This window comes from Melanerpes formicivorus, unplaced genomic scaffold (assembly GCF_026170545.1).
Source record: "Melanerpes formicivorus ecotype bairdi unplaced genomic scaffold, bMelFor1.0.p_v2 SCAF_6, whole genome shotgun sequence".
NCBI lineage: Eukaryota > Metazoa > Chordata > Aves > Piciformes > Picidae > Melanerpes > Melanerpes formicivorus.
The window spans coordinates 22,157,906-22,174,784 of record NW_027142358.1 but is presented as its reverse complement, the minus strand read 5'-3'; the positions used below and the strand labels follow the sequence as shown (position 1 = coordinate 22,174,784).

Genomic DNA, 16,879 nt, shown 5'->3' with positions numbered 1-16,879 from the left:
ACCACACTACTAAGTCACCACTTCTCTTGCACCATGAGGTCAAGGCTGTGTTGTAAGCTGCCCCATTGGTATTTACCAACAAGGCGAAAGAAGAGCCTCATGCAGCCACCACCAATCTGATTGGACAGCAGAGAAGATGAGTATAAGTCTGCTACTTGTTCTCTCCTGGGGAGTTTCCACTGTCCCAAGGACATGGGAGAACCCCATCATCCTGAATGCAAACACTCACACATTGCTCAGAGAAGGCTGAGATGCACCACTCTATCTGCTGTTCCCAGACCTGATTTCACTTTTTTGAGCAGGTACTATCTGGTGAGTTAAACCTGGCTTGCAACCAGCCTGTGGCTAGAGATCCCACCCTGTATGATGTATGTTTGTGCATTTGATAATGACAGAAGAAGTCTTAAGCCATGGCTGTACTGGACAGCTGTCTGCAGCGTGCCTGCCAAGTTCCAAGCAAGTCTTAGGAGAAAATGTCAATAAGAAAATGCTGTAAACCAGCACTTTGTATAGAGAGTACTCTGCCATGACACACATAGTGTTATTCTGGACAAATTTTCTTTTAACCAGTATACCATTTTGTATCAAAATAAGGACAGCTGGAGCTTAACATCTTCCCCATAACTAGCTCTCCAAGCTTTCAAATAAGAATAAAAAAAGAAGAAAGAAAAAAAAGGCACAACAGCAAAAAACCCCAAACAGTGAGTCCAAGCATGCTGATGCATGCGAGATTCATGAAAATGGAAGGTTATAATCATGAATTTGATAGAGTGTGGAAAGTGTTGACACATTTATAAAGCCAAGTACTATTCACTCTTCATTTTGCAGTCAACCACCACTCTGCTGGGTTTTATAGTCCTAAGAGGCTTGAGGCAAAAACACATCATCTGCACAGTAAAAGCACCTATTGCTTAAACTAGGTGCCAGAAGAAAATCTGACATCCCACCCAGTAGAATAGATAATTCTGTATGTATATAAACAAATAAAGCTCCACTTGGAAAACAAGCAACAAACAAACAAGAAAACCCTTCTCCTTGAACATCTGGGATCCAAAGGCATTCAACTCCAAGAGAACAAATCCTATCTGAGCTCTGTCTCATGCTTAAAGAGAGGGTCTAACCATCCCTTCACAAGAGGATGCCATGTCTTACACCCTGTTCCCAAATCACATAGGTGTACTCCGCTCCTCCATAAACAAATACATTATTTTTGTGGAATCACCTATAACCTTTTGAACGGATGGGAGACCTTATGGGCTGAGATGCAGTGAATCCCTTACTTGTTGCATTCAGGAAAAGAAACTTTTGCTTTTCTAGACAGTTTTCCAAATTCATGGCTTAGTAGAAGATTGGCAGTGTAGAAGAATACAATTGTATGCTGTTAAACTCTGGAGTCACGTGGGAAACAGACAAAAATACTTAATTTAAGCAGAATAACAATTTAAAGGAAAATGCACATCAGATTTGCCTGCATAATGTGAACACTTGCACTAAAATCCCTTAGTCATTGCATACTTGGGACTGCAAAAAGCCATTAATTTTACAGTAATTCTCCTTTTGCTCCCCACAGCAGCACTACTTCCTACTTTCTGCATGTCTGAGCTTCTCACTGAATTTCATTTTCCGTGCAGGTAGTGGGTCAAGGTATACCAAGCCTTCCCATCCTGGTTTCTCTGCTCTCTTCATCGTCTTCCTCTCCTTGCTGCTTAGCTCTTTTCTAGTTCACCCTCTTCCCTCTTTCCAGTTTCCCTCTGCCCCAGGACTGCCATACCTCATGCACAGGGTGATCAGCTGTGATCCTTGCTTGAGGAGTTGCTCTCGTTTACACTGGAGATGGCAATTTCTCTGTGGGCCCTTCTGCTCACAGAGGGCTCTGCACTGCCCTCCTGGTGCTCCTCCCCCAGCTCCTGCCAGTCCCCTCAACTGGGCACAGAGAAGAGAGGTTTTGTTTAAAGTTCTCTTGGGGCCTCACACAGGGAACTGTCCTGCCTACTCTGGCCACTAGCCAAACACCAAAGATACCTGAAGTGAAGGGTCAGTAAATGAACTGGGATGCTACTTGTCTCATCCCAAAGTCAGGCAGGTGTGAACTTGAAGCTCTGTCACTCCAAATCCCTTTGCAGTTAGTGCTTATGGTGACCTTCCTTTCAGTACGTATACTCTTCCAATACCAGAATTGGGAAGGGTGAGCAGGGTAGCGGAGGATGTAGCTGTGCAACCAGGCTTCCCCTGCTGCCACTGTCATCGTATTTGCATTGCAGGGACATAATCTGGCTGCTTTTGTGGGTTTTTTTGGCAGGAGTCCAGCAGCGTTTCTGTGCCACTGCTCACATTGTACTGCAGGAGTATAAACACGGGCTTGTCCATAGCTCTTTCAACAGCTCTGGAGGAAATCCATGGGATCCCAGTGTCAAAGCCGGGATACTTTCTGTACACCAACTCCTGTCCATATCCTAATTCTCTGCGTCTTGTAGGAATGTGGAAGTTAGCCAGTATCAGTGAAACAGGACAAGGGAGTTTGATGGGACTGCAATGAATATTCTCACTCAAATTTTAATGATACAAAAATTTTCTTTAAAGCTCCACTGTCTTTTTAAAGACACAGACTGGACAGTGTTTAACATTTCTCAGGACCATGCCAAGATGCCACAGAGAGAAACAAATGAAGCAAAAAATACATAATGTTTGAGGAAAAAAAAAAGAGTTACTACTGTGAGGAGAAAAATTGTTTTATCACTAGCAAAGACCATCTCAAGCAATCCTTTCTCTACCCTACCAAGATTCAAAAGCATAAAGTAAACCTCAACCTCTCCTGTCTAATCTTTGACAGAAGGCATAATCCTGGAAAACACAAAGACAATTTTAATTACCCAGAAGTCTTAATATCTTACTGTTGGCATTATATATGAGCCACCACAGTGTGACACTGGCTTTGCAGTTTGAGTGGCTTCTCAAACTTCAAGGCCTGAGAACATAAGAAAAAAAAAATCAGCAAGGTTGGTCCTCTCCAAGCTTTGAGACATCTAGAATGGAAAAAACATGTCCCCTGTGCTTCCTGTACTTCACACACAGACTTGGAGTCCTCTGGCCTTCCTTGTTGAGCATTCTGCCTCCTACAACTGTAACACAGGTACTGATCTAGTCTTCTAAAATACTGGATGTCAACTTCCCTTCAGCCCCACCATGTGCAGACCAAGAGCTAATGTTACTCCCACAGTATACTCTGGGCAGAACATGACATTCCACGAGTAACCCCTTTTCCTCAAAGACAAAAGGCAAGATTCTCCTGCTGACTTCCCCATTGCTGCAACGATCAGCTGATTGCAGACTTCAGAAACGGATGTCTATGATCTTTATTCAGCTGTCCACAATGAAGCTAGACAAATTTATGTCCACTGAGAAACTCATCCTTACATATTACTGCAGAAGCATACTACTCTACGAAGACATACTATTACAGAATTGCATCACAAATATGGATATGCAAAGAAAACAGAATCTTTCCTAAAAGCTGCTACCCCAACAGATTTCTACAGGACCACAGAAACAGGCTACAGATTTCATTCTCTCTATTTTTCCTCTGAAATTAACATTGTTTTAAAGAAATCCAGACTTTAGGGGTTTTCTCCTACCCCACATCAGATACTATTTCCTGTTTTCCATTTAGTTTTTAATAAAAAATTAAATATGTACTCCGATTTCAACAAATCAATTTCCTTTGGAATTACCCAAATGTTGAAACCACACTTCACTGGCAAAGAGATGGCACTCTGAAGAACAGAGCCATCTACAGAAATCTTTTTGATAATGGTGTCCTTCTTTCAAATCCAAACATTTCCTTGATGTAGAATACAAATTGAGCTCTAGTGTATAAGTCAGCTAGGATTTCAAAGTTGGCCTTTATACTTTGCCATTAATTAATTCCGTCCAAGAAATTCAAGCAAAGACACAAACAATAAAGTTCTCTAAATACGTTACATAAGGCATTCAGAGTGTTCTGATTCATTCCTCTCCAGGAACACAGCAGAGTCAAAGAAGAGTGTACACATTATGTTTAGACTGTATAAAAAACACTAGAAAATGTAAGAATAATTTAAAATACATTTATTTAAAGCTCTCCATTATAAGAGCTATTGTAGAGTATTTGCTAATCAGTCTACACTTCTGAATCCCAAACAATTGCAGGCTTAATGAAGTGTACTTTTCTTCACTTTCAGATGCAAGAACAAAGAGTTTCCTATTAAATGGAAGGAAATGAAAGCAGAAGGCAGAAGACCTCATCCAAAAAATTTTGGAGTCGCTGAGCAATTTAAATATTGAATAGAAAGTCAGAAATTCTTATTTGGGATGTCATTTTTAGGGGACAAAAGGTCTTTCTTTCCAAGGACACCCCATATATATCTTTAAGTCAGGTAAGATAGGTATTCCCTGTGATACAATGAGAAAAGCCTCCCAAAATCTAGCAGGGAAAAGTCATGCAACTTATTCAAATTTATTTTTTTTTTTAAGTCTCATTTTGTTGCAGCTATCACAACAGAGCTAATTCAGAAGACACAAATTGGGGTCAGCAGTCAGTCAGTACGGAGAGATCTTTCAAGCCAAGTAATCAAAAATGGGTTTGGCTGGGGGAGTAAGTGACACAGCATGGAATATGAACAAAACAGTTATGTCTATTCAATCTGAAAGTAAACTAAGAGTTTTCTTTTTCTCAAGATTAGCTTAGTTTAACTTGTATAGAAACACAAGGATGACTTATGCCTTGACACCTTTGACATAAAACTTAATAGTACTCCCTCATCCGAAAAAACAGATCTGGTAGACAGAGCAAGAGGCAAAGTAAGAAATGTGGTGTTAGACTGAAAACCAAAGTGAAAAGTAGACTTTGTTGTGTTTCCCACTACTTCACAATGAACAGATGCCATCTCCCTCCCTGTCCCTCCTGCGGTACTGTGACAATCATTTGCAAGGGGCCACAAAACAAAGTTGATACCAGACAGTGCAACAAGCACCATTAACTCCTGTGAGATTTCCCAATCCTATTACCTCCTACTCCTAGTTCTTTATTCTTTGATGCTCAGCTCACAGGGAACTAATTTCTGGCAGCAGTAGTTTTTGTATAGCCCATCCAATAATTTTCCTGTAAATTTTTTTTACTGCTTGATCAGACCTAGACCAAACTGTATAATTTACACAACTCAATTTCTAAGACTTGATTGCAAACATGCAGTTAAAAAAATAAAAACCACAATGGTATTTGACATTTTCTTGACTTTTTATTTAGAGGCAAACCGTACAATAATGGATAATCTTAATAAGGTTTTAGGTTGGAATGACTTGTAGCATTTCCTGTTACTGTTTCAGAAGATACAATTCCAATAAGGGGGAACAGAGATTAACTCCAATGCCTGTATGGGCAGAGAGAAGCATGTATTGTTCTATTTTCCTTCTATCATATGTATGATAGCTAAGCCTTACAAATCACTACATTTCCATCATGCAAATTTTGAGGGGTTTGGGGTTTGTTTTTAATATATGTTCAGGTTAGCACAGTCTGCTTAAATATTCATCAATGCCCTTTAGGCACTGAACCACCTTCATTGAAAGGCCTAGAAAATATTTCACTTATATATTGTAGGAATCAGCTACTGGCAACAATCTAAACCTATGCAAAGGAAAGAAAGAAAAAAATAAATCAATAATTTCCTTCTTTCCTCCCTGTAATAAATTCCAAATGTCCTTATTCAGCCTTCTTAATTCAGCTTTTCTATTCCATCTAAAAACCACAGATACAACTAAAACCATACTGCAACTCATGCTTCAATGTATTTGCCCCTTCTCTTAAATATACAAAGTCTAAAGGAAGCTGATACCTGCCTTCTCAGCATATTTATGTGGAGAGCTTTGTGGTTTCTCATTCAAGAATTTGGGATTTCTCTGAGGCTTGTAGCTTGAAGATGAGTATGACATAATATAGACCTGTTTTTATGTAATTGAAAATCTTCACCTCATCTTTCATATAAATACAAAAAAACTCTGCTACTTCTGCCTCTTATATTCAGCCTAAATACCACTGTCATGTTGTAACTTTGAAATCGGTTAATCTGCCTATACTTTGCACTTGATAAAGACAGGAAATTATTGCTCAACTTATTGTCTTGAAATTTGGTATGGTGTCTCTATTTATGGTCTGGAAAAAGATCATGGAATGGCTTAGGTTAGAAGGAACATCAGAGATCATCTACTGCAATCTCCCCACCACAGGCAGGGACACCTCTCAGCTAGATTTGGCTGCTCAAGGCCTCATCCAACCTGCCCTTAAACACTCCCAGGGAGGAGGCATCCACAGCCTCCCTCGGCAACCTATTTCAGAGTCCCACCAGCTTCATAGTGAAGAACTTCTTCCTAAGATCCACTCTAAACATGCTTTCCCTCAGATTCAAACCATTCTGCCTCGTCCTATTGCTAAACACTCTGACAAAAAGTCCCTCTCCAGCCTTCCTGTAGGGTCCCTTTTGGTACTGAAATGCAGCTCTAAGGTACCCCTGCAGTCTTCTCTTCTGTAGGCTGAACAGCCCCAGCTCCCTCAGCCTATCCTCAAAGCAGAGGTGCTCCAGGTCTTGGATCATCTTTGTGGTCCTCCACTGGACTTGCTCCAATAGCTCTGCATCCTTCTTTTGATGGGGACACCAGAACTAGGAGCAATATTCAAGGCGGAGTCTCACAAGAGCAGAGTAAAGGGACAGAATCACCTCTCTTGACCTGCTGGCCATACTCTTAATGCAGCCTAGGATACAATTTGCCTTCAGAGCTGCCTGAACACACCGCTGGCTCATGCTGACCTTCTCATCAGTCAATACATCCAAGTCTACTCTTAACCCACTCTGCACCCAGCTTGTGTTTGTGCCTGACTGAGAGGCAGGACCTTGTGCCTGGACTTGTGGAACCTCATGCAGTTGGCACTGGCCCACCACTCAAGCCTGTCAAGATAAGTGACTTCAGGAAATATAACAAACAAGCACAAGGATTTTGTGAAGTGTGGCAGTTTAGGCTGGGTGCCTCCTATTACTGCCACACAAGCTATACCTCCAGTGTCCCAAGTGTCCAACCCAGTAGGTGGATGCAGGAAATAGCATATTTCATACCCATAATATCCTGCTCCCTAATAAATCCATCTGCAAAGTCCTTCTCTTCCTCTTTCTTCCCTGTCTGCTCCTGTGGGAGATGCTCCCTATCGGGTAATAGTGGGGGAGCTAGGCCTAATGCCAGGAGGAGAAGGGGAAGGAGGGGGAGGCAGGGGACAATCTCAGACCTGGGCAGCCTGAGACCAGCCTAGCAGTAGGAGGGGAAGAAAGAGCCCTGGGGGTTTTGGGTATACCCTCAGGTGAGGAGAAGGGAAGTGTTGGGAGGCTTTTGGGTGTGCTATAGGGGATTCTGTGTGCTTTGGGATTCTTTTGTCACTATGCTTTGTAGCTTCTGAAAAATACTTGCTGCTTTTCCATTTAAACTTTCCATCACTTCTGCAATCCGTTTGTGTGAGTGTCATTCTTTTGCCCCTTTCAGGAGCAAGAAAGGATCTGCCTGGCCTCAAATCAGAACAGAAGGGTAAACAAAACTACCTGTGAAGAGCAACAAAATGATTCTGATTCTAAATGTTGATTGTGATGTAGCATGTTCAAGGAGGAGTTGCACCTTAAGACAGATATAATCTAAAAAAGTGTTCATGAAACCATAGTAACTCTTCGATACTAACTAAACAGAAAAATCCAGTTTTCTTAAGGAGAGAAATCCATCTGATCCCACATAGGGTTGCAATGTATAGACATAAAATCAGGCTGCACTGTTTGTCCACAAAAAGCACTATCATGCAACAAAAGTCTGTATTCTTATTATGAATACACTTTATAGTCTGACGTAGTGGCAGATTAATGCTTCCATAGCACAGTGTGGGATGGTTGCCAATTATCCTAAAGGTTCTGTAAGGGAGGTTTCCATGACACCATTCTGTGTAACATTGGTATTTTGGAAATAGCATTCAGTTTTGAACTCTGACTTCTGCAGATTTTGCAGTTCCCATGAAAGATTGTATCTGAGAGGAAAAAAGCCAAGGCTAGTATATGTATTTTACACACAGCTAGCAATGCCTGGGAGTGATATTCCTGTAATAAACTGTAGAACTATGTGATAAACCACAGAGCTGTTTGATAATGGACCTATTAAATACCTTCAATCACTCTATTCTCTGGCCAGTAACTGCTCTCTCTCAGGACTTATTCTGAAGTTTTATGCTGTTGAATGTGTTTAGACAGCTGTCATTTCCGGCCTGCTATCTACATTAAAATGTAGACATTTTCTTGAAAATTAACTGTGCCTCAAAGCCCAAGAGAAGTTAGTTTCAATCCTGAGGAACAAAAGAAAAAAAAAAGCAAGGAAAAAAAAAAAAAGAGCAAGAAAAAAAAAAAAGGCAAAAAAAAAAAAAGCTTTTCCATACATTAAAAATTGATGGCTTTTAAGCATCTAGATCCACCGAGGTGAGGATGTGTTTAGAGCTGAATGAGACGGGAGAGTTGGGACAGGAAGGGCCTTAAAAATATTTCACATTTGGATGTTCATAAAAGTTTTTCCAAACAAGTTTTTAATTTGTTTTGCAGCTGTCTTAATTCCTCCACGTTTGGACAGGGATTTTCCAAGAGGTCTCAGAGAGCTAGCTGCCCAGTTCCTATTGAATTTCAGTAACATTCCACCTCTTAACTCCAGTGAGCTGCTCTGAAGGCTGTTATACATGAAACTATGAGCATGAGTTTAAATTAACACTGAGTATGTGTGATTTTTTTCAAGAACATGGCCAAAATACAGCTCTTATCTGCAGTGGATTGAGAGGTTCTGTGTAACTCTGTGCTAGTTTGGAACTGGGACTTTCCTAAATCTACCTATGACTCCGATAAAGGAAACCATGTTATCATGTTATGCATATGTGTCTGTAAGCATGCATGTCAAACTTGCAATAAAATATCTCAACAGCTGAAATCTCCTTAAGGAGCTTTTACCTTACTCCATTTGAATTTCAAAGTGTAGCTAAAATTGCAGGAGGATTTTAATTATGTACAAGATTTGATCTTGGATAAGGGATCCATATAGATTCTTAATCTTTTGTGGGTAGCCAGTATTAATCACTGTGAAAAAGAATTCAGTAATAAACATGATGAGTGGTTAGCATTCAAAAGCATAGATTTTCTAGTATATTTGGAGATATAGCACACAAAATTCCCTCTGAAAAGGGAAATAGATGCATTGTTTCTAAAAGTGCCATCTTTATTAATTGGTTTGCCCTCATTTCTTAGAGGACTATGAGAAAAATCTGAAGATGCAGTAAATGAAGAGGACAGCATTCCTCAGGTACTCTGACAGACAGAGAAGAGATGTTCCCACACAATGCTTTCCTGAAGTAAATCCCAAAGTGTTTTTCCACACAAAAGTCACACCGGAGCATTAGCTACTGCTGTCCCACTTTCATGCATGCTCCTCCATTTCAAGCTCCAAATAATCCAATAAAATATACCAATGTATGCTTTCATCCTTACAAATCATAGATCCACTAAGGCTGGAAAAGACCTTTAAGGTCTCTGAGTCCAGCCGTAACCCTAGCCATAACTAAACCATATCCTGAAGTGCCACATCTACAGCTTCTTGAACCCCAACAAGGATGGCAACTCCACCACCTCCCTAGGCAGCCTGTTCCAATGCCTCACCACTCTCTCAGTAAAGAAACTTTTCCTAATGTCCAATCTAAACCTCCTCTGGCACAATTTAAACCCTTTTTCTCTCATCCTTTCACTGGTTACTTTGCAGAAGAGGCTAACACCAGCCACACTCCAACCTGCTTTCAGGTAGTTGAAGAGAGCAATAAGATCTCCCCTTAGCCTTTTCTTCTGCAGACTAAACAACCCCAGATCCCTTGCCCACTCCTTGTATGTCATGCCCTCCAAACCCCTCACTAGCATTGTTGCTATTCTCTGGTAGTCCTGCATTCTGTCAGGAAAGCTGTTGCACCGGACCAGGGAATGCAAATGAGGACTTTTGTTCATGTTTTGAAGAATGTCCAGATTTTACTTGTGAAAAACTTGCATGTGAAGAATGACCTGATATCCTTTGAGAACATGTTAACGTGAAATTAGAGTTTCTGCTGGAATCTGCAAGCACAAGGTGTGCTGGTGACACCACAGATAACCCAATGTGGGGCTTACTTTGTGCTGAGCTCCCGTAAGAATGTATCTGACAGACCAGGGGTAGGAGAGATTCGAAGGCCCTTGGCACAGCCTTAGCAGTGAGGGTACTACATGTGATGGTAATTTGTCTGTCTCTCTAAATTTACAGTAAGTGAGAGGGTGAGATAAAGTCTTAAGGAAAAATGCACAGATGAAATCAACAGAAGCTAAGTTAGTGTGGCAACATACCTTACACAATGCTAGAGAAAAGCAGCACTTAATCTTCTGCATCGTCAAGTAGTACGCTCAAGATTGGTGCTTGGTTCTGGGAGCTTTTCTCATAAGGGAAAGGATGCAGTTGTGTTGGTTTGGTTGGTTTGTGTTGTTTTGTTGTTGTTGTTGGTTTGGGGCTTGTTTGTTTGTTTTTGGTTTTGTTTTAATTTGTATCTAGGTCTGCTTTACTATTCACCTGTTTTCTAACCACAAGTTATCACCTTACAGACCTGTTCCATGGTCTTTGCATAGTCTTAAAAGAAAGCAGAGATGTTTGGTTTGGTGAAAGAGGCAGTTTTCTGTATTTAAGGAATGCTGGTAACTACAAGAACAAACAGTAGTAAAATAGTTGATAGGATGACCCTGGAATCATTGCTATCTTCTGCATGCAGTGTGGTACCTTACAACCTCAGTATATTTACAAACTACAAAGCAGCACTCACTTCCATACCTAAGATTCATTACTTTACAGGAAAAAATAAGTGAAGACAAAGAAAAATGATGCTCAATCACTGTCTTTCTCATTTTGTTAACCAAGGTTTTGTTTATTATTTGAAAGTGGTCCCTATTCTTGTCTTAGACATGAGATAGCTATTTTGAGAAGATGCATGTAGGCATTTGCAGACTCTTTGGGAAAAAGCAAAGTGCAGAATTTCCCTAGTAAACATGCACTCTCAGTCCACAGAGAGGGCTTCCACTTTCCTCCACATCCCCAGTTCCAGACACCCTTCTCATGCAGAGTGGTATGTTACATGTCCTACAAGTCTGACAATTGGGTTCTCTCTGTCACACATTCCTCTGTAACTCCCCTATTCTATTGATGATAAAGTGTTCCCAGTCTGGACAATCTGGACATATATATCATGTTGCAGTCAAAGTCACAAGCTGTGAAGGAGGCCAAAGAGGATTTCAGGCTTTCTGCCTTTCTAGATATCCTGGCACTTGACAAGCTTTTGAGCTGGAGGAGGCTGCCTTATCTACACTGTCTCTCCTGCAGAGGGCACGCTGAAGGACAGCTGCAGAGGGCAGGTACAGCTAACAGTCAAGGGCAAAGTGATCAGCACATTTCAGCAAATTAGAGCACAGAAGTGTGCAAAGCATTTAGACACCTTATTCTAAAAATTAAGTGTCACAGGAAAGCAAAGATAGATGTTATCTTGGGAAGAGTTTTACTTTTCAGAACATGTTGACAGCATAGTCCCTGTTAGTGTGTACTTAGCAAGTTTCCCTAAAATCAAAACCTTAGATAAACTGCAAAGCATGCCAATACTTCTTCAGCTCAGAGATGTGATAACTTCCTGTGACTTCTTTTGTTACCAATTAAAAATGAAATGAACACTTGAGTTGCAAAAAATGCATTGTAAAACACCAGCTTCCACACAGACATCATTTTATCAAAGCAAGTAAAGTCCTATGGCCTTCTGCTTCTTGGGTGCCTCTGCCTGACTGCAATAGGGTCCAGCTATGTAATATCTAATTCCTTTTATTCACTCAACTGCAGCTCTTCTGCCTTTTTTTTTTTTCCACAAGAGAACACCATGCAATTCTAATGAGAGCTGATGTAGATCAATATGGTCCTTTACTTTCATTATATTTAAAGGGACACAATTTATTGATTTGTGTATCAAATTTTAGCCCACGGATTTTCTATTCTGTCTGTAGTCAATCTGTTGCAATGCACAGTGGATCTCTAGATCCAAATATCATTCAGCACAAAACCAGAAGAATACCAGGAAGATGATTAAGCAACTATATTTGCACAGGGCATTTATTTTATGTTGTCTTCAAGTTTGTAGTATGTAGAGATCTCTATTTGAACACATGGAAATAAGTTAGTGCCTTGCCAAAATCATTAAATCCAAATGTCCTTGCTTTCAAGGATTTTATAACACTTTTGCTAACTGGACTTAAACATAGTATCATATCATAGTATCAGTCAAGGTTGGAGGGGACCACAAGGATCATCTAGTTCCAACCCCCCTGCCATGGGCAGGGACACCCCACACTAGATCAGACTGGACAGAGCCTCATCCAGCCTGGTCTTAAACACCTCCAGGGACGGGGCCTCGACCACCTCCCTGGACAACCCATTCCAGGGTCTCACCACTCTCATGGTGAGGAACCTCCTCCTCACATCTAGCCTGAATCTCCCCACCTCCAGCTTCATTCCATTCCCCCTAGTCCTATCACTACCTGATATCGTCAGAAGTTCCTCCCCAGCCTTCCTGTAGGCCCCCTTCAGATACTGGAAGGCCACAATTAGGTCACCTCGGAGCCTTCTCTTCTGCAGACTGAACAGCCCCAGCTCTTTCAGTCTGTCCTCATAGGAGAGGTTCTCCAGCCCTCTGACCATCCTGTGCTTTTGCTATATATTTTAAAATAGTTTAAAAGTTAATATATCTTATGGTGATAATTGGTTGAAGTGTACACAGATCTGCTTAAAAAACAAAGTCCATGTATTATGCTGCCATATGTCCTTTGCTTAACATACCTTTTTCTTCTTGTTCTTTTTGAACAGTGTGGTCTGGTGATACAGCTGACATGAGCTGATCACCAGAGTCAGGAGTTAGGCTCCTCATTGACATGCACAGATGAAAGATTTAGTCTAGCAACTATGTAGGCTCCCTTTATAGTCAACGCAGTAGGACAGGTGCTTTGCTCTAACCCATCCTTATCTTGGAATCCTCTCCAACCACCAGCTCTGCTTTGCCTACTCACCTGAAAATTGTAAAGCCAAATACAGAATACAGGAAGCCTAGTTGCAGTGAAAGCTGTGGATTTTACTTGAAATCAACTTTTCTTAATTTCACAGGTTTGACCCAGCCCCAGTAGCTTGGTTCAGTGATGCATTACAGGTATTTTCCATGAGATTAGTGCATTCTTACAGTCAGGCAAATGCCAAAGGGACTTGCTGAATCATGCCCTCAGTCAAAAAGATAGACTGATGTTCACTTGTTAAAGCTTGTATAAATCATATGCCATTTTAACAGGATTAATTAACACAGGGTTAAGGATAGAGAGAAAACCTGCACCAGTAGTGCCTCTAATGTGTGAGAAGGGCTTTTAGCACCTTTGACTTTTTCTGCTCCAAGCTGAAATATCACTTAGACATATTTCCAACCGGAAACAAGGAAAAAGAACTTGGGGGGGGGGGGGGGGGGGGGAGTTAATAATTAAGAATGACAGTATGACTGTTCACTATGGAATTGTCATCACCTGCTAATAACTTTTTCCAGGGCATGATGTACATCCATTATATGTGTTGTGCATATTAGCAATGCTGGAGATGGGGACAGAGAACACGTTTTTTTACTTTTGCTGTGTGAATAAAAACAAGATCCTATGTGAATGACTCACTGCTGTTGTGTAAGCTTGTAATCATCTTTGTGTGAAAGATGAAGGCATTTCAGATGAGCCCACTCAAATCTGTGCTGTACTTTCAAGCTTCAGGACATTGCTGTGAAGAAGACAGACTTGAAATGCAACAAGATTTGACCTAATGTATTACTGCAAAAGAAATCCACCAAAGATCAGCTAAGAAGTGCTCTTTATTCCAATGCACAGTTCAGCTTTTTGAACTCTGACTTGTTACACAGCATTCCTGAGAGCAGGTGTGGTCATTCTAAACTCATTTTAGAGAAGTGGTAGGTCTGAAATGTACACCAAAGGGCAATATTTTTAAGGAGCTGTTTCAACAATAACAGATCAATCAATTTCCTCAATTATTTGTTCAGGCTGAAAGAGAAACCCTTTTATCTGCCTCCATTTTGCACTGAACTCAACCTGTTAGGACTAAAGTGTGCCTATGTAAAATTCCCCTTACCAGCTGTGCCCAGCATTGCTGCTAAACTTGTGTTGGTGGCTGGCTACACTGCCATTGCTGCTGTCCTACCCTGCTGCTTGGACTGCCAGAGAAGGAGAGGAGTTACCCTGAGAGCCCATGGAAACCTTGCCTGCCCAGCCTTTTGCTCTGAGATCCCTCTGTTTTCTCTGTGGCTACTGGCTATGCCCCAACATATGCCTTGATGCATCTAGAGGAGCTGCCTGACTTGCAGAGCAGCACACATGCTTTTCTTGGGGGAGGTGGTGTGCAGATCATGGGAAGCAGAGTCTAAAGGAGTCCATTTGCAAGAACTGGTACATTCCTCTGTCACAAGACTGAAACTCCGTATGGCCTTCATAAACTTATGACTATTATTTCTGGCACTGGTTTCCACTCTTTCACCGATCCTGGAAACCATATTAGCAGGTACTGTGCAGATTTCAGCAATCACATTCAAACAGGAAAAGTCTTGCAAAAAATTATCTTCTTACATATGCAGCCTTTCCTAAGAGATGACACAAGAAAGATACCACAAACTTGACAGACAGAACTTGTTTAACAGGCCCTTATTCTTTCGTCATCCAAAACAATGTGTTTCTCTGTTGGCTTTGCTTCCCTGGGCAACTGCACTGAAGCTGGAACACTTCCTTCATGCAGCCCAAATGCTGGTTTCCATTTTGTAGAGCTACACGATTTGATTTGCCTCAGTGGTTCAAAAGTTCAATGGGGAAGAACTCCTGTGGAGAAGAGAGTGTGAGCAGCTCTTACTAATAAATGGGTGCTTGCCTTGGAAAACAGCACGTCTGTTCACATGCATCCAAACTGCAGACTGCTAAAGCATCCCACAGAGTCAAGCCTGGCAGGGGAAGTGGCTTTACAGACCTTTGAGTCTCCAGGAGTAACACAAACAAGAGCCAGAAAAAACATTTTGCTATTTAAAAGGTAATCATTATATAGTGCTTGATAAAGTTTATTGTACCAATTCCTGGAATCAGGAGGGAAAACAGTACCCAGTTGTTTGAGGAAAGCATTCAGATGTAAAATGAGACCTCAGCTCCGTGTTGTTGTTGTGACAGGACAGAAACAAAAGGGTAAACAAGGCCCATAGCTAAGAACAGGGAAAGAAAAGCATGTAGCTGAAAGAATCCCAGCTGCTGTGTAAGGACAGTCACAGTGTGTGAGATTGATGGGAATTGCCCCATCCAAGTCCACTTCCAGGGCAAAAATTAGTACAAAGAGAGCAGTACTTGGGAAATTTCAATTATTGTGCCTTGCTAAGGTTAAGTAAAAGTATCTTCAAAGGAAACAAAAAAGGTTTTCACACAAAAAAAACCAGGTCAAAGCAGTGTTATTCCACAAGCACTGTACAACACAAATAATTATCATCTTCGAAAATGAAGCATTCTGCACTGCTCCTACTGGAGTCAGAGACCTCTCTAATGGAGAAGAATTAGATCAGTAAGCACAGATGTTCCACATCAGCCTACTACATTTATACAGCATCTCTTACTGTGAAGGATTTGAAAGATACTTATGTGTTCTGCGGTGTTAATAAGACCATTCAGCTACCAGTATATACAAGCTTCTCATACCCCATCAATAGCCAACCCTTCTGCCTGGAAATGGTTCTCTGTGGTGGAACAGGAGAGCTCACAGCATGCAGACACACCGATCTGGTAGGTGAGGAGCCTCAGTGAGTCCTCACAACACTCGCTCCCAGCTCTGCCCCCAGCACAACCACCATAGCAACCACCCCATCTCAAATTTTATCACCAGGACATTTTATATATAAACCACCACCACAACTTTCCCCTGTGCACACCTTGCTGCTGAGGGGAAAAGTCATGTTAGACCTGCTGCTCTGCAGCTCCTGGAGTCCCTCAGGAGGGGATGAGGAGGGCAGTGAACAAATCCACATTGCCTGGCAGGCGCTGATGTCATTGGTGCTATACAATCAATTTGCCCACTCAAAGGTACACTGAAACACAGCTAACCGTAAGACTTTTCTGAAGCACCTCTCCCTGCACATGGGGTACAGAATTTCATAGAAGGTACATCCTGGGATATGGCATTGTGCATAAGCTAACAGAGAAGCTGTACAACTTGCTGATCTTGAGCAGACCAAAATAACTGATTTAGAGCCAGTTACCTGTAGGGCACTAACAGCCTTTTGAGCCCTGTGCTTAAAATGTCTACTTACGACTTCTTTTCTTTCCTCTTCCTTTTTTTTTTAACCCTAACATAATACGAGATAATTCAAATGATAAAGCCAGATGCTGGTAGAGAATGTTGTGAGGTTAAAACATTTTACACATTGTGGTTGAAAAAACCCAAACCAAAAGTTACTGAACTCTGTGGCTTACATGAAGTGTTTGTAGTGGTTGGTTTTTTTTTCCCCCCTTTTTTCAAAGGCACACCAATCCTGGAAATATTCAAGTTGGGTGGTCTGTAGTTTTTGTTTCGGCCTCAAGCAAATGGTGGAAAATAGGAACAGACAAGTCATGAAAGCTTAAGCCTACCTTTGACTGCTTTTCTGGCAAGAAATTACTGCTCAGACTGAAAATGCCACCATAGTCTACAA

General features: G+C 41.3%; 1 protein-coding gene across 1 annotated transcript in view; it reads right to left on the bottom strand.

Moving 5' to 3' along the window:
* PHYHIPL (phytanoyl-CoA 2-hydroxylase interacting protein like) overlaps positions 1–1,875 on the bottom strand; it is a 66,630-nt gene extending 64,755 nt beyond the window's left edge. Inside the window, exon 1 of the mRNA XM_068140060.1 lies at positions 1,772–1,875. The gene's annotated coding sequence lies outside the window, so the exon portion shown is untranslated. The remainder of the gene's footprint in view (positions 1–1,771) is intronic.
* Positions 1,876–16,879: the final 15,004 nt, after the last annotated feature.